The sequence below is a fragment of the Saccopteryx bilineata genome, chromosome 2 (genome assembly GCF_036850765.1).
Source record: "Saccopteryx bilineata isolate mSacBil1 chromosome 2, mSacBil1_pri_phased_curated, whole genome shotgun sequence".
In the NCBI taxonomy this organism is placed as follows: Eukaryota; Metazoa; Chordata; class Mammalia; order Chiroptera; family Emballonuridae; genus Saccopteryx; species Saccopteryx bilineata.
The window spans coordinates 279227554-279251336 of NC_089491.1; the positions used below are offsets into that span (position 1 = coordinate 279227554).

The 23783-nt window shown below is 52.6% G+C and overlaps 1 protein-coding gene across 3 annotated transcripts in view; it reads right to left on the reverse strand.

Moving 5' to 3' along the window:
• RXRG (retinoid X receptor gamma) overlaps positions 1–23783 on the reverse strand; it is a 151572-nt gene that overhangs the window by 62102 nt on the left and 65687 nt on the right. The gene's annotated exons all lie outside the window — the stretch shown is intronic.

A 23783-nucleotide genomic window follows, 5' to 3' on the forward strand; every position in this document is an offset into this window, starting at 1 on the left:
CCTCACACGCTACTTTGTTGTTATTGTTCTGTTTCTTCAAAAAAAATTAAAAAAAACACTAATGTAATTGGCAAGCCCTGCTCCACCAGCCTGGAAGATGAATAACATTGTATCTGCTTTAATATGCACACGAACCCCCCACCCTGCCTGCCTGCCCAAATTGATGGTCAGTCACCTCTCTCTTGGGACCTCCTCCCCCCTGAATTAAAGAGCCCCAGGTGTTCATTCAGCCCTCACTGACCCATATAAGACATAAGGGAGAAATCTAATCAGACCGCTAGTGTCCCCCCATCCCTCCCAGCTCTGCTGTTGTGACTTCCCAACACTGCACATGGGGCGGCTGATGTCCACATGGAAGGACACCTCGAAGAGTCCCTGTGCCTCCGCCCACATCCCAGAGCCCTCAGTCCTGGGCTCCCTGGGCCTGCGCCAGGTGTCAGTCTTTGTCTGCCCTGTGACCCTCTCACGGGCCCCTGCCTACCACCTCACACCTCGCTCAGATTTAAAAAGAAAAAACCCTCCGCTCCATCATTCCCCTCCCTGCCCTTTCCCACCTCACCCACCCCCTCAACCCCCTTCTATCTCTCTCTTCTCTTCTCCCCACCACTTTCCTTCTCTCAAAAAAGAAAAGAGTTTTGAATGAACATCCCTCCCCCCTCCGCCATACACTCGTGCCCGCGTCCCACGCGTAAGCATTGGACGAGAAAGACCATGGCTTTTATAGCTTCCACGCCACACCCAGGCGTGGCACAGTCTGGTGCTCACCGAGCCCTGGGGAGGCGGGGTGGGCATAGGAAGTGGCGTGGGTGGCCAAGACCAGGCTGCTGTCCCCAGAAATGCCCACCCTGCAACCCTCCAGGCTGTCTGGTGGGAACAGCCCAGCCTTGTCCCCTGGCCAGGAGATTTTCGGTGTCCAGCTGTCCAGCTGCTGAGGTGGGGACACCCCACAAGCACGTGGAAGTGGTTGACTATCGGCTGCTTCACATGGGAAGGTCCCCAACACTTGTCCCTCCCCACCCCCTGCTCTTTCTCTTTTCTGAAGGGAATGTTTCTGTGGTAGGGACCACTTCTTGATGTAAAAATCCTTCTCTGTCTGAGAAATGGGGGGGGAGGGGGAGCTTCATGTTCCTGCCACTGAGACTGACCACACGCCGTTTACTGGGGAAAAAGAAAGAAGCCTCAGATTCCCTAAACCCCACCCTGCTCTGTGCCAGGCATTGTTCTAGGCATGAGGGGCACCGTGGTAAGACCCGCCTTCCTGCCCTCATGGGGCTCCCGGTCTGGCAGGGGACAGACGAGGCACAGGTACGCATCGACTCACTGCAGATCGCTGGAGGCTCTGGGCAGGACGGGACCAGGGCGCCGGGGCTCATGACAACACCGGCACCTCCTCCGGGTACGGGGAAGGAAGGTCTCTCTAAGAAGCAGTCATCGAAGCCGAGACCTGAACACGGGCTTGGGGACAGGACTGGAGATGGCCCTCCCAGCCACGCCCACTATGGCCTGTAAGTTCTGTGTTGTTGTCACCCATGATTTGCACATCAGGAAGGTGAGGCTCCAGGAGATGAGAGGACGCACCAGGGGCAGGTTCAAAACCGGAATGATGGACACCTTCCTCCCTGGGGGCACCTGTCCCTTTTTTCTGAATGGTAAAGAGGGTCTGGGAGGCTGGGCTTGCCAATGTCGGCTGACCCTTCTTTGAGCTGGATGTCCAGTCCCAGTATAAAGAAATGAGCACCGCCCTGGCCGGTTGGCTCAGTGGTAGAGCGTCGGCCTAGCGTGCACAGGACCTGGGTTCGATTCCTGGCCAGGGTACACAGGAGAAGCGCCCATTTGCTTCTCCACCCCTCCGCCACGCTTTCCTCTCTGTCTCTCTCTTCCCCTCCTGCAGCCAAGGCTCCATTGGAGCAAAGATGGCCCGGGCGCTGGGGATGGCTCTGTGGCCTCTGCCTCAGGCGCTAGAGTGGCTCTGGTCGCAACATGGCGACGCCCAGGATGGGCAGAGCATCGCCCCCTGGTGGGCAGAGCGTCGCCCCTGGTGGGCGTGCCGGGTGGATCCCGGTCGGGCGCATGCGGGAGTCTGTCTGACTGTCTCTCCCTGTTTCCAGCTTCAGAAAAATGAAAAAAAAAAAAATGAAAAAAAAGAAATGAGCACCTACTACGTGCTTGAGGAAGGTCTAGACTCCTTTCTCAAGGTTCTTGGAAGACAAGCCCAGGCATGACCCAGTGCCCAGACGTGGCCGTGGTAGGGAAGATGATTGTGGTCAGTGTCCTTGGACAAAGTGTTCTGACTTGAGTTGGACCAGCAAGGCAAGGCCATCTGGCCAGGCAGAGCAGACGAGTCGGGATTCCCACCAGGCGTGAGCTCGGGGAGGAGGCTGCCAGACCTTTCCGTGACCTGCCACCATACTAGAGAGCAGAGGCATGGGTCGGACGCCCGGTAGCCATCCTTTGGTTGATGTTTTCTGAATGTTGAGTGCGTGGGTCCTCCATTCTGCACAGAGTCCTGGGTGAACACACAGAGATGGGAGAGCCACGGTCTCAGCTCTCAGCCATCTCCCTGAAGAGGGATGCTCAAGCTTATGAAACAACCAGAGGACTCGAGCCCCCAGCTGCCAGGCAGCACACGGAAGCCACATGGCATGTGGCTGAGGCTGTGAGGGAGGGCTTCCTGGAGGAGGTGGGGAGAGAGCCAGAACGGCAGAGGGATGATGGCAGGGTAGACACTTTAGACAGGCCATCTGCAAGAGCACAGAGTAGGCTAGCGGGGGAAGGGACCGTGAAAGCACAGGGGATGGAGCTTGGGAGGCCAGAACTTCTGCCCAGTCAGGGAAGAATGACTCACTGAAGGTTCTTGAGTGAAGGAGTCACAGGGTGAAAGCAACACTTCCTAAATGAGCCTGGCGATTCTCACTCACAAGGGACACCTTCCGATGTTTAGACCGCTCTGTAGACATTATTTTATTCAATGCTGACAACCACCCAGTGAGGGACAAAGTCACCACTGACTTTCGTAGCTCGGGGAGAGGACGGGAGACGTTTAAATGAGTCGCCCCAGAACACACTGCTCCGCGGAAGGGGACACAGGATCACAGAAGGGGTGTGGCTTTTGAAATGAACCCCTTTGAGCCTCCGGGTCTCCTTGTTAAAAATAAGAATAGGCCCTGGCTGGTTGGCTCAGTGGTAGAGAGTCGGCCTGGCGTGGGGGGGACCCGGGTTCGATTCCCGACCAGGGCACATAGGAGAAGCGCCCATTTGCTTCTCCACCACCCCCCCTTCCTCTCTGTCTCTCTCTTCCTGTCCCGCAGCCAAGGCTCCGTTGGAGCAAAGATGGCCCGGGCGCTGGGTATGGCTCCTTGGCCTCTGCCCCAGGCGCTAGAGTGGCTCTGGTCCCGGCAGAACGACACCCCGGAGGGGTAGAGCATCGCCCCCTGGTGGGCAGAGCGTCGTCCCTGGTGGGCGTGCCGGGTGGATCCCGGTCAGGCGCATGCGGGAGTCTGTCTGACTGTCTCTCCCCATTTCCAGCTTCAGAAAAATACAAAAAATAAAAATAAGAATAAGCCTGACCTGTGGTGGCGCAGTGGATAAAGCATCAACCTGGAAACACTGAGGTCACCAGTTTGAAACTCAGGGCCTGCCTGGTCAAGGCACATATGGGAGTTGATGCTTCCTGCTCCTTCCCCCTTTCTCTCTTTCTTTCTCTCTCTCCTCCGTCTCTAAAATGAATGGATGGATGGATAGCTGGCTGGCTGGCTCCTGGCACAAGAGATGTCCTACAAATATGCTTTCTTCCTCTTTTTCTACTGACCCCAACCAGGCCCAGAACAAACCAAGGCATGGACTCACCTTCCCTCTCTCTCTCCATGGTGCTCATGAGGCTCTGGAGGGAAGAGACTTCATCCCTATGATCACACAGACCATGCAGCGTGAACGCCGCTTTCAGCCAGGCCGGGGCCCCGTCCCCAGATGCGCGAGGGGTCGAGCCACTGAAGGCGCTTGGCCAAGCTGCACGGCCCGTAAGAGCCGGCCACTGTGGGAGAGAATGGCTGAGCCACGGACCGACAGACGGCATGTGAGGTTGGACGGCACAGACTCGTTCTTTCTGGGGGTGGCAGGCTCGGATTCATTTTTCATTTGTTTTTAAACAGACAGGATTTACAAGAACAGCTTAGCAATTTCACCCTTACTTATTATCATTTGACATAAAAAACCATTGCTGATCCCAGGAAAGCTCCCTATTCTTTTCGGAACATCTTCCTATGCATCGCTGGACTTGATCTGGGTCGTTGGGAGGGAGACGGGCCGGCTTTACTGTTCCCTTTGAACGGACGGAAAATCCATGGCTTAAGTAAGGTGGGGGAGAGGGGCCCCAGGAGCCCGGCGTCCTGCCTGTGGTGGCCCCCCCCTGCCCACCTGTGTGCTCTAGTCTGAGTCCAGACCCATCTACAGAGAGGCGGGGCTCTGACATCTCAAGTGCCCCTGTGTCCTCAGCTACTGAACCATCAGACGCCCACAGGAGGCTTGTGCCACTGATGGGTACATTGGATGGGCGTGGCAGCCTTGCAAAGTGGCATCTACCGGGGACATTCTGCAGACAGGCTGAATTCACGTGAGAGGCAGGCAGGGGTCCCTCAGCCTCCACCCGCCCCGGGAGCCATTCATGCTGCCCTGACCACCCCTTCCAACCCTGTCAACCTGCGACCCCCTAAAAACACAGAAGTCTCACTGGGAGCCAGGACTCCTGAAGCCAGCGCTGGGCCCAGCCTCTAACTTCAGCTGCAGGCCTTGACCGGTCAGTTCACGTGGGCTGCTGACCCAGGTGGCGACCAGCTCCAGAACAGCAGACCAGCTCAGGGCAGCACAGAGGGACTGCGGCCAAGATCAGCAGACGGGGACTGACCAGCAACCGTGAGGGGCTCTGGGTACTCAGGAGCTGCAGGCACCTGGCTGACAGAGCCCCGCCTCCACCCGGCTTCTGTTCCAGAGAAGGCACAGGAAAGCAAACATGGGCACGGAGAAGAAAGAGGGGAGGGCTAAGTTGCCAGAAGAATCACCAGGATGAGACATGGTTCCTGTTTCAAGTAGAACTGTCATAAGCTCTGTTGAGAAGTGGACATTTGAGCAAAGACGTGAGGGAATGGGGGAGTTAGCATGTAGATATCAGGAGGACAGGATTGCCACCAACGAGACAGCCAGAGCAAAGGCCCTGGGGCACAGGGAGGGGGCCGGGAGGCTGAGCAGATGATGAGAGTGGGGGGGGGGTCACGGATGGAGATGAAGTTTGGTGGCACGTTCCAGCTCTAGTTTAGGTCACTGAGTTTCTTCAAAGCTAACTGTAGACCTTGGCCACATAGAAAGTCACGCTTTTCTTAAAAGCATCATTGCTTTCTTCAGAAAGGGCTGACTACTCACATACGCAAGGCGCTGGGACCCACAGAGGGCTGCGGCGGGTACAACACAGTCCCCGTTCATGAGCAGCTGACACTCTCGGTAAGGATCCCACAGAGAGTGAGCGTGCCCAGAGGAGAGACAGGGCCAGGGCTTCGCACACCTGCGTGTTCGGCAAATACTACTCTTTTGCCAGGTCAAAGACCTGCTGTCTCCAGATACCCCAGTTAAGCCCAAAATGGGACAGTGATGGGAAGGGTAGTAGGAGAAAAGGGGACTTGGCAAATGAGGAGTAAAATGGACCAAGAGAGACGGGCAGAGACAGAGGGAGAGACGTACGGGGAGAGAGAAGGAGAGAGTTTGGGGCTAAGACGTCTCTGGCTTGGGTTGTTTCTTTTCTTGGGTTCCAAACCACCGGCTGGGTGCATGGCGTTGGGATGACTCACCTGTGGGTGGACAGCACAGCTTTCAGTGTGAATCCACTTTATGGAGGGTCTTAAGACTGCCCCCCAAATGCCCAGGGGCTCACCCAAGAACCCAGGGACATCAGTGTCCCTGTGGATGAGCCTGAGCCGCCACAGGTGAAGACTCTGACAAGGAGAGGTACCCACATGTCAGATGGAGGTGTGAGCATGAGTCTTCCTCCAGGAGAACGGGGGGAAGAGGAGGCAGGACCGGCCTCAGCGCTGAGTCCCAGACGGGGGCTGCACGGCAGGGGCCCCCGTGGCTGCACAGTCTTGGGCCCCCAGCACAAGCCCAGGAAGTCCTGGGGGGGTGGACTTAACTGTCTCCCCCACCCCAACTTCCTAGGTTGAAGCCCTACCCCCAGGACCTCAGGATGTAACAGTGGAGTAAAGGCTCTTAGAGAGACGAGGTTAAAATATGGATAAGACTGTTAGGGTGAGCCCCAAGCCAACCTGACCGGTGCCCTTACAAACAGGGGAGACTGAGGCACGCAGAGAGGCCGTCGAGCCATGTGCACTGAGGGAGGACCCCGTGAGGATGCAGCCAGAGGGCAGCCAAGCAGAGAGGCCTCGGGACAAGGGACAAACCGGCCCGCCAGCTTCTCGGCACTGTGCTGGGCGCGTTCTCACACGTTACCTCATTTCACTGTTAACACAAACCTGAGGCCCCAAAAGGAAGTTCATTGATTTCCCCAAGGTCCCCCCATTAGAACACATGGGGCTCAGGTGGAAGCCCAGGTCCTTGGGTCCCTGTGTTGTACCCCTGGGCCTCCTCCATGGCAGCTTTTAAAGAGCAGGGGTCTTAGGACTGCACGTCACTCCCTCTTTCCGAACTCAGTCAGGTCCTCCCAGAAACACCGTCACCCCTAACCCTTCATGGGGGTTCAGAGTAAGTCCTGTGCTATAGAGAAAAAATATATATATTATATATATATATACATTGCTCACAAAAAAAATAGGGGATATTTCAAAATGAATATGAAGCGATTAAAAAAGAAGCATTTGGGTTTTCTTTTATTAAACAAGAACATCAGAAAAGCAAACAAGTCAAAGAAAGTTGTTCAATGATGCAAATGAGATGTAAAAACCAACTTTTATTTCATAGGTGGAAAAGCACTCTGCAAAAGGCTGAAAGTACTGGAGTATCTGCACATCCCCTGATCGCCTGATTTTTATGATAAGTGTATATAATATACATATATGCACTAAGTCCTAACTCCAGTGGCTTTCTAAAACAAATCCTGTTCTGAGCATGCTGCCCTGTTTCACAGCTCATCAAGAGGCATGGGGAACCCCAGTAACATTCCCAAGGAATCACTTAGGAAAGTCTGATCCCTGCTCTCTGGAGGACTGGCTACGTTTTTGTCCTCGGCTATCTGCTAAGCACAACTCGGTCTGGAGCTCCCCTGGTTAATATCTATTTTTAATGGGATATATTTGTAATGGGGTGTATTTATAACCTCTTCCCCATGGGCGCTGGGTCACGGAGGTATTTTAATAGACTGGACATGGCAGCAAACTGACCAGACGCAGGTCAGGCCTAGTTGTCCGCAGGGCCTGACCGTCTTGACTAACTGGGCTTTAGGAAGAAGCAACTCCACCCCCTGGGGTCTGGTTCCTAGTTCCACAGAGGGGATCAGTCACTCCCAGAGGGACAGCGGGCATTGAGGGGCTTGAGAGGTTCAGTGGACATGGAGAGGAAACATCCAGGGAAACCCTGTGACGTCATTCGCTGGGCAAGTTTGCATCTAATACATGCCACGCACAGATTCACTGGTGGAGGAGACACAGCGCTTTTGGTGAAATTATTGAGCACGACTGGCAGAAGCTGGAAGGAATCTCAGAGACCGTGTGGTCTGGTTCTCTCACGTTACAGACAAGGACCCCGAGGCCCAGACAGGGGAACCGTCTTGTCCAAGGTCAAACCAAGGGTCCCCGGCAGGCTAGGGCTGGGGTCTCGCTGACACCGCACGCCGCAGCTCTGACATCCCAGGCAGCAGGGTCAGACCCTCCCTCGCCAAGGGCGTCACGTCCAAGTCGGTTCACCACACATTGCGAGAACCACGCGCACAACTGCAAAGGACCCACACAGAAATAACCAGAACGGACGAGGGAACGGAAAATAGGTTTGTTTTTCAATGAAGCTGCTGCGCTTGCAGCCGGACGTGGAAAGGCAGTCTCTGGCCGCCAGGCGGATAAACTAGTGCATCGGGCGAACCGAGAAAAAAAGCAGGCCCAGGAAAGTCTCGAGAGGACCGGGCACGAGGACGAGCACCCGCCCGAGCTCGCTGGAGGACCCCTGCCCCAGCGCAGGGAGCTGCGGCCTGTGACCCTCTCCGTCTCACCTGCTCTGGTTAGAATCCGGGGACGATTCCAGAGCCCTCTGCAAGACCGCCCGACGGCTCCCATAGCGAGGCGTGCGGCGTGGCTGATCCTATCATTTGCTTGAAATTTCCTCTTCAAACCACTTCTTTGCCCTTGTGTTTTCTTAATTTTCAAAAAGCCTTCAGATGAAACGCCTCTTGTAAGGAGCCGACGCAGAATCTGGAACGTTGGGAGTCTTTTTTCTTTCTTTCTTCTTATTTTATTTATTTATTATTTTTTAAAATTCTTGCCAGAGGGGTCGTGCTGAGGGATGGGCCTTGGCAGTCACTGCGGGTTCAGGCGAGCCGAAGGTCAAGGATGAGGCGACGTCAGTTGACAGACACCACAGATTTCGACAAGCAGGGTTCTTTCTAGAGGTCAGGGTGGCATGATCAGGCGCAGCTGAACTCTGACCTCGGGGCAAAAGGTCGTCTGCTCTCTGTTATTTACGTAAGTAACCTAAATATAGGTATCCCCTGAGGTGAGGACACATCTAGGAGCCAATGCAGGCAGAGGCTAGAGACGGTGAGTTAGAGATGCTACAGGATGGTCCTATAAAGGAGTAGTCACTGTTCTTCCCCCACTTGCCCATGAGGGCACAGTCACAGCCCGCAGTGGCCCTGGTACACTCAGGAAGGGCAATGAAACCCCCTTGTGCAGCGAGGAAATGGGAGACACCAAACCCCCAGGTTAGAAAGGGATCTGTCCTTCCTTCTTCGCAATGGCTCTCAAACTATCTCTTCAGAAGGGCAATGAGACCCCCTTGTGCAGCGAGGAAATGGGAGAACGCCAAACCCCCAGGTTACAAAGGGATCGGTCCTTCCTTCTTCGCAATGGCTTTCAAACTATCTCTTCAAAAGGCAACTCTGCAATATCCCTAAATACATGTCACTGCCTTGGACCCTTTCTCTCTCTTGTTCCTCCTTTGGGACCCAGCTCAGTGTCCAGTTTACCCTTGAGGTTGAGTAATGGACAGCCCTCTCCTGGGCCATCTGATGCCCACAGAACTGCTGTCTCCTCCTCACGCCAGCATTGGACAACAGGCCTGCCCTGAGCCTAGACCTGGTACCCCGCTCAGAATGACTCTGCATAGATGTCCAACACCAGAGCGGCGGTCCCTGTCATCTCAGACAATGGTCACCCACCAAAAGTCAGGACCGAAAGTGTGTGTGTGGTCACGGAGGCAGAGGGGAACGCGTTAGCCTCTCAGGCTTCTGTGAGTCCTTGGCTCTGCTTTGACGTCTCATGTTCAGTGATTTTGGCCACCGTTCCGGATATTAGCAAAGCAAAACCCAGGTGCTATCGTCCACTTGATTCAAGGCTCCCCTTGTAAACGAGTTTGGGGGGGGGGGCTCACAGGAAAATGGTGGTTCCAAGGAGTCGTGACGTTTCATCCATTTCCCTGGACTCTAAGACTCATCCTGAAGCCCAAAAGAGAGCAGACAGTACAGACCTGATGAATTTTCCCTCCTCCCCAGCCTGGGCCATGCGGGGTTACTGTGTACGTCTGCAGCAGAAAAAAGTTAGGAAAAAAATGATCTGGCCCCCTTCCTCCCTCGCCGTCCCAGCAGAGGGCTCTCCTCTATGAAGGATGGCTGCATCGTCCAGCCCACACGTGCAAATGCACAAAAGCACACACGAGGTCACAGAGTGTCGGGCTAGAAGGTGGCCGGTCGCTGACTCCTTCCCTGCGAGGAGACTGAGCCACTTCAAAGAGATTCTAGAGGATGACCCCACAACCTCCAACGATTTACCTTTCTGTGTGCTCGCTAGAATCTTCACAAAGCCGGCTCCTAGGGGACAAGGATTCTGTCGTTACCTTGGGATCCCTGCTACCTCACCCTGTGCCTGCACACAGTGGACATGCCCACCCCCAAATAAATAAATAAGTATGGTTTTGAATAAATGAAGAGCTCTCCCTTATTTTGGAAACCCTCCCTGGCTATGGGAAAGGCCACTTCCCAAATTTCTTCAGCAGCACCTCCCCCTGGCCCCCGCCCCGATACCCAACTCACATCTGTGCACCTAGAAAACAATGAGAAGAGAAATTTCCAAAATATTATTAGGATTCTATGTGGCTAATTTAGTGTCAAAGCCAAATTATTCTTCCTTTGTGCCATTTGTCCACACTAAGGTGGCTTCCCTTTGTTGGGGTTTTAACAAGTTAAAAGCATTATTCAAAATGTTCAAACCAGGTTCAATTCCCAATCAGGGCACACAGGAGAGGTGGCCATCTGCTTCTCTCACCCCCCCCCCCTCTTTTATTCTCTCTCTCTCTCTCTCTCTCTTCCCCTCCCACAGCCATGGCTTAATTGATTCAAGCACATTGACCCTGGGTGCTGAGGATGACTCCATAGAGCCTCTGCCTCAGGAGCTAAAAATAGCTTGGTTGTGAGCATGGCCCCAGATGGGCAGAGCATCAGCCCCAGATGGGGGTTACCAGGTAGCTTCTGGTCTGGGTGCATGCAGGAGTCTGTCTCTATATTACACTCTCATTTAAAAAAAATTTTTTTTCAAGAACTGGGTTCAAGGCAGTGACTGGATCACCAAGGCTATGACAGTTTCTAGGGGAGATGTTTGTCATGTTTAGTAGCTGAGTCTACTGTGGGCCCTTGGATCCTCTCCGTTGCTCCTGTCATGGCAAGAAGCAGCCTCTGATATCCTAGGACAGTGCCTGGCCCTGGGTAGCCATTAAGGATTTCTTGATCTCATGGAACAAGTGAGTCTATGAATGAGAGCAGGATGCCCTTACACTCTCTAGGCTGCTGCTGGGAGCTCCAGCCCTGGTAAGCCCCCTGGGCTGAGTCCCAAGAGACTCAGACAGGAGCTGTTCAACCATCCAATTACCAGCTTTCCACACCAGCGTCAGGGGTTCTGTGCCATCTCCCACCCCTGCTTATCTGGTCCCAAAACACAGGCTCAGTCCCTTGTATCTCCGCGCCCCCATTCCCAGTTCCTGTGTCACTGAGCACCCTGGGCTGCATCAGACAGGAACTTAACTAGAATCGCCTTCTACAGAAAGGGTCCCTGCAGGACTGGCTGCATCCTTCTTGCGGTCACTGCTCCCAATAGAGCCTATCTGACCTCCCCCCAGGCTCAGAAAGGCTGATGGCTCCCAGGTTCCTAGCCCAGCCCTGGAAGACTGCACTCTTCCCTGGCGGTTTCCCTAAACCCCACCCACATCATGACAGACAGTGCCTTGGTTCAATCCTGCTCGGGCACCCAGTTTGACGTGATGGGACCATCTCTTTTCTGCCAGGACCCAGCCTCACCCATCCACCTTGGACTCCTTTCTGACCCACAGTAAACAACCCAACAAAAAGCTCTCCAGAGGTTGTGTCTGTGACAGGTTCCTTGCATGGAGTATAGTAGTTGCTCCATAAACATTTATGAGATTAAATCATTTAATCCTATCGTCAATAACAAAACTAACCTGCATCTCTTCCAGCGACTGGTCCATGGATCGTGTTCCCTGAATTTTGAAAAGTTTGGGTGTGAGTATGCAAGATCTTGAGGAACGAGAATTTCATTTTACGTTGACGAGTAATCTCTCTGTTACTAGAACTAACCTTCTCAGCCTTGGCTACATAACAAGAAGTACTCAGCCTGTGGTGTCTTTATGGGAATCCCTGGGTCACCCCCACACCCCTCGATCTAATTTGATCAGTCTGGAGTGGACCTCAGCCACCAATTTGCTTTACATTGATAGCAAAACCACCGTGAAGAGAAGCAACATCACATGATGTAGTGGCATGCAGGGGCTGGATGAGAATCTGGTCTTGGCACAATATCATGAGCTACATGGTTTGAGCAAGAAACTGATTCTCCCCACCACCACCACCAGGCTTCGGTCTCTCCACATGTTAAAGATGGTTTGATGCATCCTGACATGGCCTACACAACAGAACGCCTGGGGAGGCGCTGGATCACCTCCCCCCCCATCCAAGCAGGCCCCTCCTGTCCTGTTTTCATTGATCTGGAATAGGACCCAGGCATCAGCATTTCTGTCATGTCCCCAAGTGGCCCGATGCAAAACTGAGTTGGCAGCCCCTGTGATGGGTGCCCCTGGTGCTCCTTCAGCTCCAGCCTTCCCACGGGATCCAGGCGCCCAGCTTCATGAATATCTGAGCGATCGGGAGGTAATCATATATAATTATATATATTTTAGGAAAGTCCTCATTGATGGGTCCATCCCAGAAGCACACACAGACTTGGCCTCATGAAAGGGCTGCCATTTCTCTTTAAAAATAAAAATTAAGAAAAATAAATAGTCCTATCAGTTGAGCAAAAAAATATCTAAACCAGCTTTAGAAATAGATTCCTCTGTGTGATGGGCCTCTGCTGCTCTCCACTGGCCTGAGAAGGGGCCCAGTGTCTCCCCAAACCCCCCACAGCCTCTGCCAGACAAGGGGAGGCGGGGTTTTCAGTTGTCAATAGGCCTCTTGGCTCCACTCCCGCCTTTTCCAGTTCCCTTAGGCATCTGGGCTGTGGGCCCACATGCATTTCCCCAGCTGGCCTTAAAGGGCTGATTGCTATTTCCACTTAAATTTTGTGGCCACGTGGCCCTGCCCAAGCCCAGACTCTCCTGTGCCAGCTAAAAGCCCCAGGGCTAGAGCGACCCCAGCCAAGTTCTGTCAAGGTGGACCAAGACATCTCAGCCCAGTACCATCATGCGCTCTCCCAGCCGGACAGCCATGGAAAGCCGTCCGTCCATCCGTCCGGAAGCCCACCACGGCCCAGTTCCGGGTTCCCACAGTGGTGGTGGTGGGGGGGGGGGACAGACCAAAGGGAGGGAAACAATCCAAAGAAGCACCAATTCAAGGCCAGATTCAACAAGCAAGTCGTTACATCGCCATTCTGAGCCAAGCCGCACTTCTGGACCCCGATCCACAACAAATTGAAACCAGGACAAAGGTAGTTAGGTCTAGACACTCCTCCAGTCAGCCGACGTCCAGGGCTGTCACTGAAATCATCCAGGTCATTGCTTCGACCTGCACCTCTTTTTGGCTCTGGAGACAGAGCTTCTCTTCATGAAAACGTATAAACGAATACGTTCCCCGCTGAGGCTGGGGTGACCAAGGAGAACCCCCCACTAGCAAGAAGCTCGAGGGATTTAGGCAGGTTTTAGTGGGTAAACTTTAGAGCCCAGAGAACTATTTTTCAACTTGCTCCAACTTGGTAAAACTACAGTTTCCGCCAAGGTTTTTCTGAGTGTGCGAGAGAGGGAAGAGGCCCACCCAGGCTTTTACTTGGCATCCGCTACCTCTGCTTGCCCACACACTCCCCGTTTTCAAGATAAAAAATAAAATACAATCCTGCTTAATAAGGACCTCTCTGGAGCTTTGTCATTACTCACCATTCAACTGGCCTAGAGCCTTCACACCAGAAGCAGAAACAAGATAAGGCAGAGCAGATGTCTGGGGAAAGGTCAGGGACAGGTTTGAACATGTCCCACTTAGCAGGTCAGCCAGTGTCCCCGCTCCAACGCCAGCTGTCACCCATTGTCTCCTGGCCCTGGTCCCATCCCTGCCCTGCTCAGGGAAAACGCCCAAAGGAATCTCCGACCCTGCAGAGCCATGAGTCAATATGACTTCCAGGATAGTCACCCCACACCCCACGTCCCACCCACCTCGTATGTAACACAGGACATCACGCCCTGTACAGGTGCCGAGGCCAGGAATAGCATTGGATCACGCTTGGGGAACATGGGGTGGTGCGTCTACAAACTGGATTAGAGAGCTGGATGGTAGTCAACACCGTGCCCCGGGCACTATTGTGAGTGCCCAGCTCGCGGGTGACAAGCATGGGCTCTGACGTGAGGCCAGCCTCTCTCACAGCGGGACCATGAGCAACTCACAGCACATTCCAGCCCTCGGTGTCTTCCTCTGTGAAGTGGGCCAAGTCCACTTCCTCTATAGCCTGACTGTGAGGATGTGGGCAAGGCGTACGCCGAAACCGAGGAGTTTTCTCCAGAAATGTGCCATCTGATGAGCCATTCTAGTCACCTAGATGATGTCACGGTGGGAAACAGACTCTGTCCCTCCGGTAGACAATTTCTGAGCCTTCTCTTGGGAACTGGCCCAGTATTTCCCCGAGCAATCTTTGCACCTCAAATTGCACACCCAAAGCAGGGGTGCGGGACAGCACAGAGGCCGCAGGGGAAACGAGGAAGGCCCTTGGGGAGCAGCAGGACAGACAGCCTCCAGTCGCACCTCTGCCCGGTTTGTGCCGGTCAGGGTGAGGCCAGTGCCTCTGCCAAGCATCCAAGCTAAGGGTGTCTTCAAAGACAAGCCATTTTGTAACTTTTTGTTCGGATACAAGCTAAAAGCGGCACTGGTTGAAGGAAACAGACACGCGTTTTTCAGGGGGCTGCCTCGGGAGTTACACTGAACTTGTGCCTAGCACGTCCAATCTCGGTCCAGGAGCACCTCCAACGGTGTCAGGACGGATCGAGAATGGCTGAGGTCCAGGATGTCAGAGCTTTTTAAAAACATTCTCTGAATGACACGTCGGAGCCTCTGAAGGTCATTCTACCCAGACAGAAGAAAGATGAAGTCTAGTTTCTGACCAGATTCTCTGCTGTCTTCCTTAAGTAACATGGGGATAGTGAGCTCACTTTCCTTGAGAACTGAGATGGGAAGAAATGAGGGTTGTGGAGCATGGAGCGGAGTTCCCGGCACAGAGGAAATGCTTCCACCCCAAGGTCAGCTGTTGTACCGGTTGTGGCTTTGTAGCTACTGTTCAGTCATTCAACAGACTGTGAGCCACACCTGGACCAGATGCAGTGACTTCATAAAAAGATACAGCAGAGAGGTCCAGTCCCTCAGAACACTCAGAGACTTAGGGGATGAACGGACATGTGAATGTTCTCGTGCAAAGTGGCAACTTCTCTGCCTAAGGTCTGGACAGAGTGAGACAGGCACCCAGAGCGGAGCCAAGGAAGGCTTCTTAGAGGAGGCAATCTTTTAGATGGGTTTTCAGGACTGAGTAGGAGTTTGCCTGACCAATGGACGGGGTGTACAAAGAATAGCCTAAAAAAAAAAAAAAAAAAGAATAGCCTGAGTTGATGAGACAGTGTTATGGAATTGTGTTCCTCTTCCCGTCCTTACGTTGAAGAACCACCGCCCAGTGCAATCGTGCGGTCATTTGCTGATTAACAACCCAGAGACATTCTGAGAAATGCCTCGTTGGGCGATTTCATGGTGTAGGAACACCATCCAGGGCTCTTGTGCACACACACCTGTATGGTTCAGCCCAGGACACACCCAGGTCACTGCTCCTGGGCTACAAGCATGTTCCTGTACCAAACACCACGGGAGTAACTCAAGCACAAGAGAACGTGACAGCCGCAAGAGACTCGGAAAACTCAAGTTGGATGCAGCTGCTGCCGGAGTCACCGGCGCTCTGCCTTACAGCAAATCTCTCTTACATGTGGAAAACGTACGCTCTAAGATGATGATGGAAAGTCCAGGATCGTAAACACTAGAACCAGTCACACCATCGTTTCTCTGACCAGGTGTTCTAGGCTGTACATCTTGCACGTGCTAAGCTTCTATACGCCTGGCTGGGAAGGAGGTCTGTTGACCCCAGGTGGCACCGTAAACACAGTGGGGACACATATTGGCTAAGATGCTAAGGTCACCAGGCTCAGTATGCTTTCTGAGAGGTGAGGGGGTACCTCCTTTCTGCCTGTGTCTAGAGGTGTCACCGTTCATGCATTCTTCCATCTCCTATCTGCTGAGCGTGTGCTTGTTCACATAGTACCACACTGTGTCTTACAGGTGAAGGAGGGTGAGGGTTTGGACCAGTATGGCAGCTGTGAAAGTGAAACATGGAAATGAGGGGCAGGATTCAAAACAGGTCCCCAAAGTGCAACCATCAGGATGTGTGAGTGATGGAACCTGGAGGCGGGGAAGGGAGAAAGTGGTTGAGGATGACTTCGAGGTTTCTGACCCGAGGGACTGCATAGACGGTAACCCAGCAATCAAAAGCAAGACCAGAAGAAGGTCTAGTTGGAGCAGGGGATAGTGAGCCTGTCCTGGGATGGGTTAGGGCAGCTACTGCTGAGCCAGCAGTAGAGATGGCACAAGAAAGTTTGGACACGGCTGGGGCGTCGCAGCGACGCTTGGGAGCCGGCAGTCTAGACGTGGTGACTAAGGTCACAGGCGTAGGGAAGACTAGCCAGAGAAGAGAGCGTGACAAGGGAGGGTGCCCTCGGAAATGTCGCATTTCGGGGACAAGCAGAGGAGCCTGGCCAGGGGCTGTGAAGACTTGAGGAGAGGTGGAAGGGACCAGCAAACGAGTGGTTGCCTGGAAACCGAAGGAAAAACAGGTGATGGACAGCCCTCGCAGCCAGCTGCAGCAGAGAGGACAACCGGGAGGAGGATGACACAGATCGCCAGGCTGGGGCACAGACCAGAATGTGACCAGACAGCGGCAAGGGAGCTGGACCCGGGCTCCGGCATCCCTCCGCCAGGGTTAACGCCAACCTCAAAGCTCAGGCGCGGCCAGTCTGCCTGTCTGCCCGGGGCAGTCAGAGGTTCCAGCTGCATGCTCGGAAAGTTAAAAGAGCACGGTGAAGGGGACAAGGGCAGGCAGGCTGGCCCTTGATGTTGACACCTTTGTCTAAAGGTGCTCCTGCAGCCCAAAGGCTAGCTCGAGAGAGCCACAGAAACTAAACAAAAGCAACCATCTTAAAATAATTTTTCCATTGATTTGAGTGAGAGAGAAGCATCAACTCATTGTTCCATTTAGTTGTTCCATTTATTTGTGCACTCGTTGATTGCTTCTTGTTCGTGCCCTAACCGGGGGTCGAACCTGCAACCTCAGCAGCCAGGACGATACTTTATCCCCTGAGCCACCCAGCCACGGCCAAAGCAATCTTCAAAAAAAATTATTCCTTTCTATAGCAAAGAGAAAAGGAGAGAGAAAGAAAAAGCAATTCTGCCGCAGTGGAGTTCTCTGGCTGCCAACCCCTGAGCCCGGGCTGGAGAAGGACTGGGTCTTATTAAACATCCACAGCACCGGAGGGAAGACTGGAGCAAGCTTTCCAAGGGTCCCGTCTCACTTCCAAACCCAAACGGCTCACAATTGACTTCGGAACTACAGGAGAACTTCATCCCTTCCAGATGAGGGATGAAGACAGAGTCGGGACAGCGTTCTGAACGGGAACCATCACATTCCTGGGAGGCCTCTCTGTTTCTCCTGCAGGCTCACGCTCCTAGAGCTCCTAGAAGACCCAGGAAGCCACAAGCCGGCCCTCCCTCCCCTCTGGGCACTTCAGCTTGGGGAGAAACCATGTGACCCGAAGTCAGACCTTTGACCTTTGCTGGGTGCCACCCGTGGTTGACCTATACCACATCTTGCTGGCATTGCCCAGGTGTCCCCTCGGTTCCGGTTCCCAGAGCAGGTCCGTCCCCGGGTCAGTGTGATCACCCAGCATCCCCAGCTGTTCCCACCGGCCCACTGCACGTCATGACTCATGTGGCAGAAGGACCCAGGGCATCCCCTTGAGGAGACAGCTCCCAGGGCTCCCCACCTCACTTCCTTTGGGCTGAGAAGCCCCATCATAAATTTTGCCCTGACTGGGGGCTTCGACCTGCTGCCATCAGAACCCTTTCTTCTTGGCAGGACAGCAGCTCTGTCCCCAGAGAGAAATCCACTATTTCCCACGTCCCAGAGGCTTTCAAAGGGGGTTGGAGGAGGAGCGAGAAGCCCCCACACACACACAAAGCGCAGGGCACCACGTGGTTCTCTGCTGTACCACTGCCACTGGCCAACAGCTCTTGCTGGCTGAGCTCCATCCCCCTTCCCCAGCCTCCTCAGCTTCCTCACAGTGATGCCGCACTTCCCCGGTCCTCTACCTCCCCATCCCCCACCTGGTCTTCCCTACCGTTGTCAGAGCAACAGGCTGATTCATGGGGAAGTTCAAGAGGAGGAGGTGGGGAGGTGGGAGGCACGGGCCAGGAGAGGAACACACCACCGAGATGAGAGAACCCGGGATGGCCGACCGGCCGACCGTGTCCCCACGCAGGGCAAGGCGGCACGGTCCTGCACTCCACCTGTGGGGCCGAGGCCTGGGCTTCAGGATTTGGTGTCTGTGGCCTCAGAAGTGTCTCAGGCCTGGCCCAGGAGCCAGAGAGAGCAGAGGTGCTAGAATCTCAGGCTCGTCTCTCCAGAACACGGCTGGCATGTCATTGATGACCTCCACACATGCGTCCAAAGATCCAAATTCGCTCCCAAGACCTTGACCTCGCCAGCTCTGGTTGTGTCCCCTCCTTATTTAGTGACCCCACTGAGAACAGGACAGGAGCCCACCGGCACCCCCTTGGGCTGCTAAGGCAAGGCGTGGACCCCGTGAGCACTAGCTCTTTTCAATTCCCACCATTCCCTCCCACAACAAATCACTTTTTTTTTCTCCTGATCATGCCAGGAACTACTTTCGCATGATCGAGCCATACAGCCGTACCCACGAGCCAGCTTGGCTGGTGGGGCTGCCAAGTGGAAAGCCGAATTGATCTGGTGTTTTTCATTCTACTGACAACAGTTTAATTCAGTCAAGCTGCAATTCATCTTGGGCACGTTTCAAGCCTGGGAGGAGGAGGGATCACCCCAGTAACTCTCTTAACTGGAAACCCGGTCCTGAGGCTGTGCTGATGAGTGTGTCTGTAGCGACTTTGGGGACGTCAATCCACTTAAACATTGCCACAGTGACACTCCCCCCCCCCAAAAAAAAAAAAAAAAAAAAAAAAAAAACTTCGGAGGAAGGTTATATAACATCAAATAGCCATTTGGTTCTGTCTGGACTCGTTCCCCGAATGTACAATTTTAGAACATCGAATGAAGCTAGAATTTTTTTTTTTATTATTTGAAGTCCATTTTAGATTATTTTACTCTGAAGATTTTGGTCGACTTTCACAATACCCTGTGCTCCCGTAGACACTTAGGGTTTTTCCCCCAGAAAAGCAACAGAGAATCAGGTCTCTCTGTCCTGCAGGTCAGGGACTGGTCTTACCAACACTAACAGAGAGAACTAAGGCTTCCATAATTCAAGGCTATCGCCAGGACTGCACAAATGACCGGTGTCACTGGGGCTCTACCTCTGCTCTGCTCTGCCCCAGATCCTCAGAGAAGGCCACCTCGCAGAGTCACAGGGTTCTTACAGAAGGAAGGGGGACAGAGAGAGCAAGACCCTCCCACTTCCCCACAAGTGCACGTTTTATAATAACGATGGCTAACGATTGTACCAGGTACTATTCTAAGTTGAATCCTTGTAACAGCTTGATGATGATGTTGGTAACAATAATTCTCTCCAGATGATGGACACATAGGTAAGTTAAAGCACAGAGAGGTTAAGCAATTTGCCCAGAGGCACACAGCTCATCCAGGGTAGTGCTGGGAAGCCAGCAAACAAAGTCTGACTCCAGAGTTCACGTTCTTCGCCACCCTTTCCCGCAACACCCAGACCCAAGCACGAAGGATCATCTGGAGGGCTTGTTAAAATACAGGTTGCTGGGCCAAAGGCCCATAGTTTCCAATTTAGTCGCTCTGGGTGGGGGTGGGGCCTGAGGACATACATTCGAGCACATTCCTGATGACGGTGAGGCTGCCCACCTCCCAGGGAGAATCGATGGTCTATGCTCCGGCCTCTGGAGAAAACTGCTACCCCCCTTGCTTCTTCCCCACACAATCCTCCAATCCAGAAAAAAGCTCAGTGAAAGCATCAGTGACATGAGTAATCTCGTGAGAGCCATCAACCTGCCAGTCTCTTAAGAGAGCTCCTCGGTTTCTCAGATAGCTCTGGGGAAACGGGGGCGGGGCGGGGGGACAGAGTCACAGCCTTCTCAGAGGAGCCCCTCGGAGCCCGGGGGAGATTACCCAATGGCCTTGAACCCTCTTCTTCCTTCCAGCTATACCTCTTTTGTTGCTAACACGCGGTTTCTAAGCAAATGAGTAGCATTAAGCAAAAATAAATCCCACCTGTGTGTTCACACTTCCCCAGTAAATGTCTGTAAAGTGAGTCGACCTCCTCAAGTTGATGGACAAGTTCCCCCATGTCCCATCCCCTTTGGTGTCCCCTCCAGAGTACAGATGACAACAGAACACGCAGATCAGGTAAAACCCAGGAGGTTCTGAAAGGAGAAGTCGGGGTAAAGTTGGCACACAGACACGCAAACCGGAAGGCAAAGAGGTAAACCCCCTGGGCGCTGAGACCCACAGGGTCAGAGGGGCTCTCTGTCTGACCACTCCCCCCACCCCAAGATTCGAAAGGTACTTCCGCCATGGCCCACATTGTTCTCCGCAACCGCCCCACGTGAATATAAAACTGGGTCGCAGAGTATTCAGGAGGGGGTCCCAGGAAGGACACCGGCCAAGTCCCTCTACAAAATATGGACCCTACAGGGTCTCCCAGGTCAAGGCCCTCTGCTGAGGCCCTCAGTCTCCGGCTGAGGACGCTAGTGTCTTGCAAAGGGTTTGTTACTAGCGAGAGCCATGTGCACATGCCTTACTGATTTACATACCGGCCCTTCTTATCTATAGAAATAAGAAGAGAATTGTGTTCCCCACCCACCCCACCCCTGTGATGACTCCTCTCTCACTCCCTGGGACTTCAGTGTGTTTCTTGAATTAGAAAGAGAGACAGTGTGAACAGCATAGGGTCTGGGAACGGCACATAATCTGAGCATTGCCCGTGAGCGTGTGGCAGACGACATGCGGAGACATGGTCAGTCATGGGAAAAGGGTGAGAAACCACTGCGGCAGCCAAGTGAGCCTCCTGGAGATAACCCAGGTCACGGACCTGCTGTTGAATGCCTGGGATGTAGTTCAGAGAGTGAGGCCCTCTGCTCACAGTGACAAACAGTAGAATCCAACACATTGTAGGTGGCTTTCCATAACCCTGAGCTAATGACGCATCTTGAGGTGGATCAGAAGAAGAGTCTTTCTCCCTAAAAGAGCTCAAATTCATAATTTGGTTTCACTTAGTTGGAATTTATATATATATATATATATATATATATATATATATAAATTTATTTTTATATATATAAATTTTATTTATATATATATATATAAAACAGTAGTAGTCAGATGTTGATTGTGCCAAAATAGAGAGCTACTTAATCCAATTCCTTTTAAAAAAAAAATGACTCATGGGTGATTTATGCATTAATAACTAGTGGGGGGTGGCGCCCAGCAATCCCCGCCCCCTCAGGGGCACATTGCCTCATCTGTTCCCGCCCTGTCCCAGGGTTTCTCAGGGTGGTCCATTAAACATGGCAAGAGTGATGAGGTGTAACCTCCCACGCTTGGTCAGGGAAGACACCCCTGCTTCTGCTTTGCCTTCCCGGGTCTTGTTCTAGGAGAAGCAGCTGATACGCTGTGAAGAGGACAGCTGTTAAACAGCCCTAGGGAGGGCTCTACTCAACAAGCAATTGAGGCCCCAACCTTCTAGCCATGAGAGGCGCCATGTTGGATGTAGGTCTTCAAGCCTTCAGATGATGGATGAAGACTCATGACATCCTGAGCCAGAACCACTCAGCTAACCCATTTCCAGAAAATGTGCAGATAATAAATGCACTGTCTAGACAATAACTGTGTATTGTCATTTTAAGCCACTAAGTTTGGGGGTGATTAGCTAGGTCGCCATAGATAACAATGATCTAACTGATGTGCGAATCACAAATTACTCTTTTGTCATTCACTCCAACCAGACACTCAAGGAATCCTTATTTTCCAAAACTTCAAAAATATTGAATAAAAGACATATTGCTAATTTCCCATAAGGAGTCCAAATGAGTTTTGGGTTTCATTGTACATATGTGCATCTGTTTCTTATTTTGACCAACTGGTAATATTATTTATTTGGCATTAGAGTCTGTTCTCCATTGGTGGCCCCTCAGAAACAAGTCTTCTGAAATAGGGTCTGTTGTATGTTTGTGTATATTTTATGATGAGGTCTAGGCGGTGATTTGGGGTGTGACTTAGTTATTTGTGCTGATTTAAAAAGCCACAGAGTGATGTGCCTTTGATTAAACAAAAAATTACCATATCAAAATAATTTATTTTCCTCCCCTGGATATGGCAAAAGGTATTCACAGTCCCAAGGGAGAAGAGGTCCACAGAGGCGATCTCTGAGAGTTCCTGCCACCTTTAAAATGGATCAAAAGGTTTCAGAATGATTCTGCCTTTTTGGTAAAAAAAAAAAAAAAAAAGTCAGGAAACAATAACAAAAAAAACCTTAAAACCCAACAATTCTCCCTCAGCACAGGGAAGGTGAGAACCAGAAGTACTGTGCAAAGAGAACTGTTCCGCTCTGGACAATGTACCAGCCTGAAAGACCACAGGCTCCATCTGCTAGACCTCCATGACTCAGTCAGGTCCGCGTGTTCTGAGGACGTCTCACATGGCCGCGTCTGGGAGCCAACAGGAGAAGCGTATTCCCAAAGCAACACCAGCCCTGTTTAGATTGTTGCCATCCTGAATTATAGGTCCCCTTTTAATTAGTGCAAATCATCCAAAGCTAGCAATATTTGCAAGAGTCTTAGCCATGATTTATTCTCCTTAAGAGAGAATGATACCCATTGACGGTTGCAGAGGAGGAAAGCAATCAGTCTCACCGAGAGATTTTTACCAAAGCTGGAGCCTTGAGGCCCTTAAAAATAATGGGATATTTTCCAAGTATTGCAGCATAGGCCGCCCCACCCCCCTTCCCGCAAGTACATCCTGTTTGAGGACCAGGGGAAGGCGGTCAACATCAGTGCTCCCGAACTGCCATCACATGTCATCTCAGAATGGGGGAGGGCTGGAAAAGTCCCCAGAGGCGCCTCAAAGACACACCAGGCAGGTATGCCTGGTTGCTAGGGTTACCAGGCTGCTTGGAGGTCTAGCCACCTCTCTGAACCAGGAAATCCTAACCTGACGTTCAGGTGCTCAAACTCAATATTCATCCCAAGAGCTGGGAGTGCAGTAACTGCCCCATCATCTCACCCATCACAATGCCAGCAGCCAAGTTAAGGGTCCCCGGGGCCATGAGGGGACCATGCACGAAGAGCCACTGCGTGAATATCTGTTAAGACCGAAAGGTGAAGTCAAAGCCAACATTCCCTGCTCTCTCCAGGGTTTCTTTCTACCTGGCTTTGTATCCGTTTCTTCTCCAGTTAGAACCAACATCCCATTTGTCCGTGCGGTTCTCGTGCGCCCAGACCAGACACCGAGCACTCCGATGCCAACTGGGCTGGGGCAGTGGGCGGGTCAGCGGGCCGGGACCCCAGTCGGAAAGGACTCCTCTGTCTACGGGGGCCTCCGAGGCTGGTTTTCCGGGCTCCAGATGGCGATCGGGGTTGTTACGAAGCAAGCGTTATCCCCGTTAATGAGGCTAATAAAACCAAGTGATGCTTGAGCACCAACAACATATGGACAGCCCCGCAAAGCACAGATTTACCGGCATTATCGGGAAATGAAGTTTTCCACATCAGTGAATCTTCTGGAAAATGAGGGCTTGCCTCTTGAGCGCTAGATAGACAGATAGATAGATAGATAGATAGATAGATAGATAGATAGATAGAT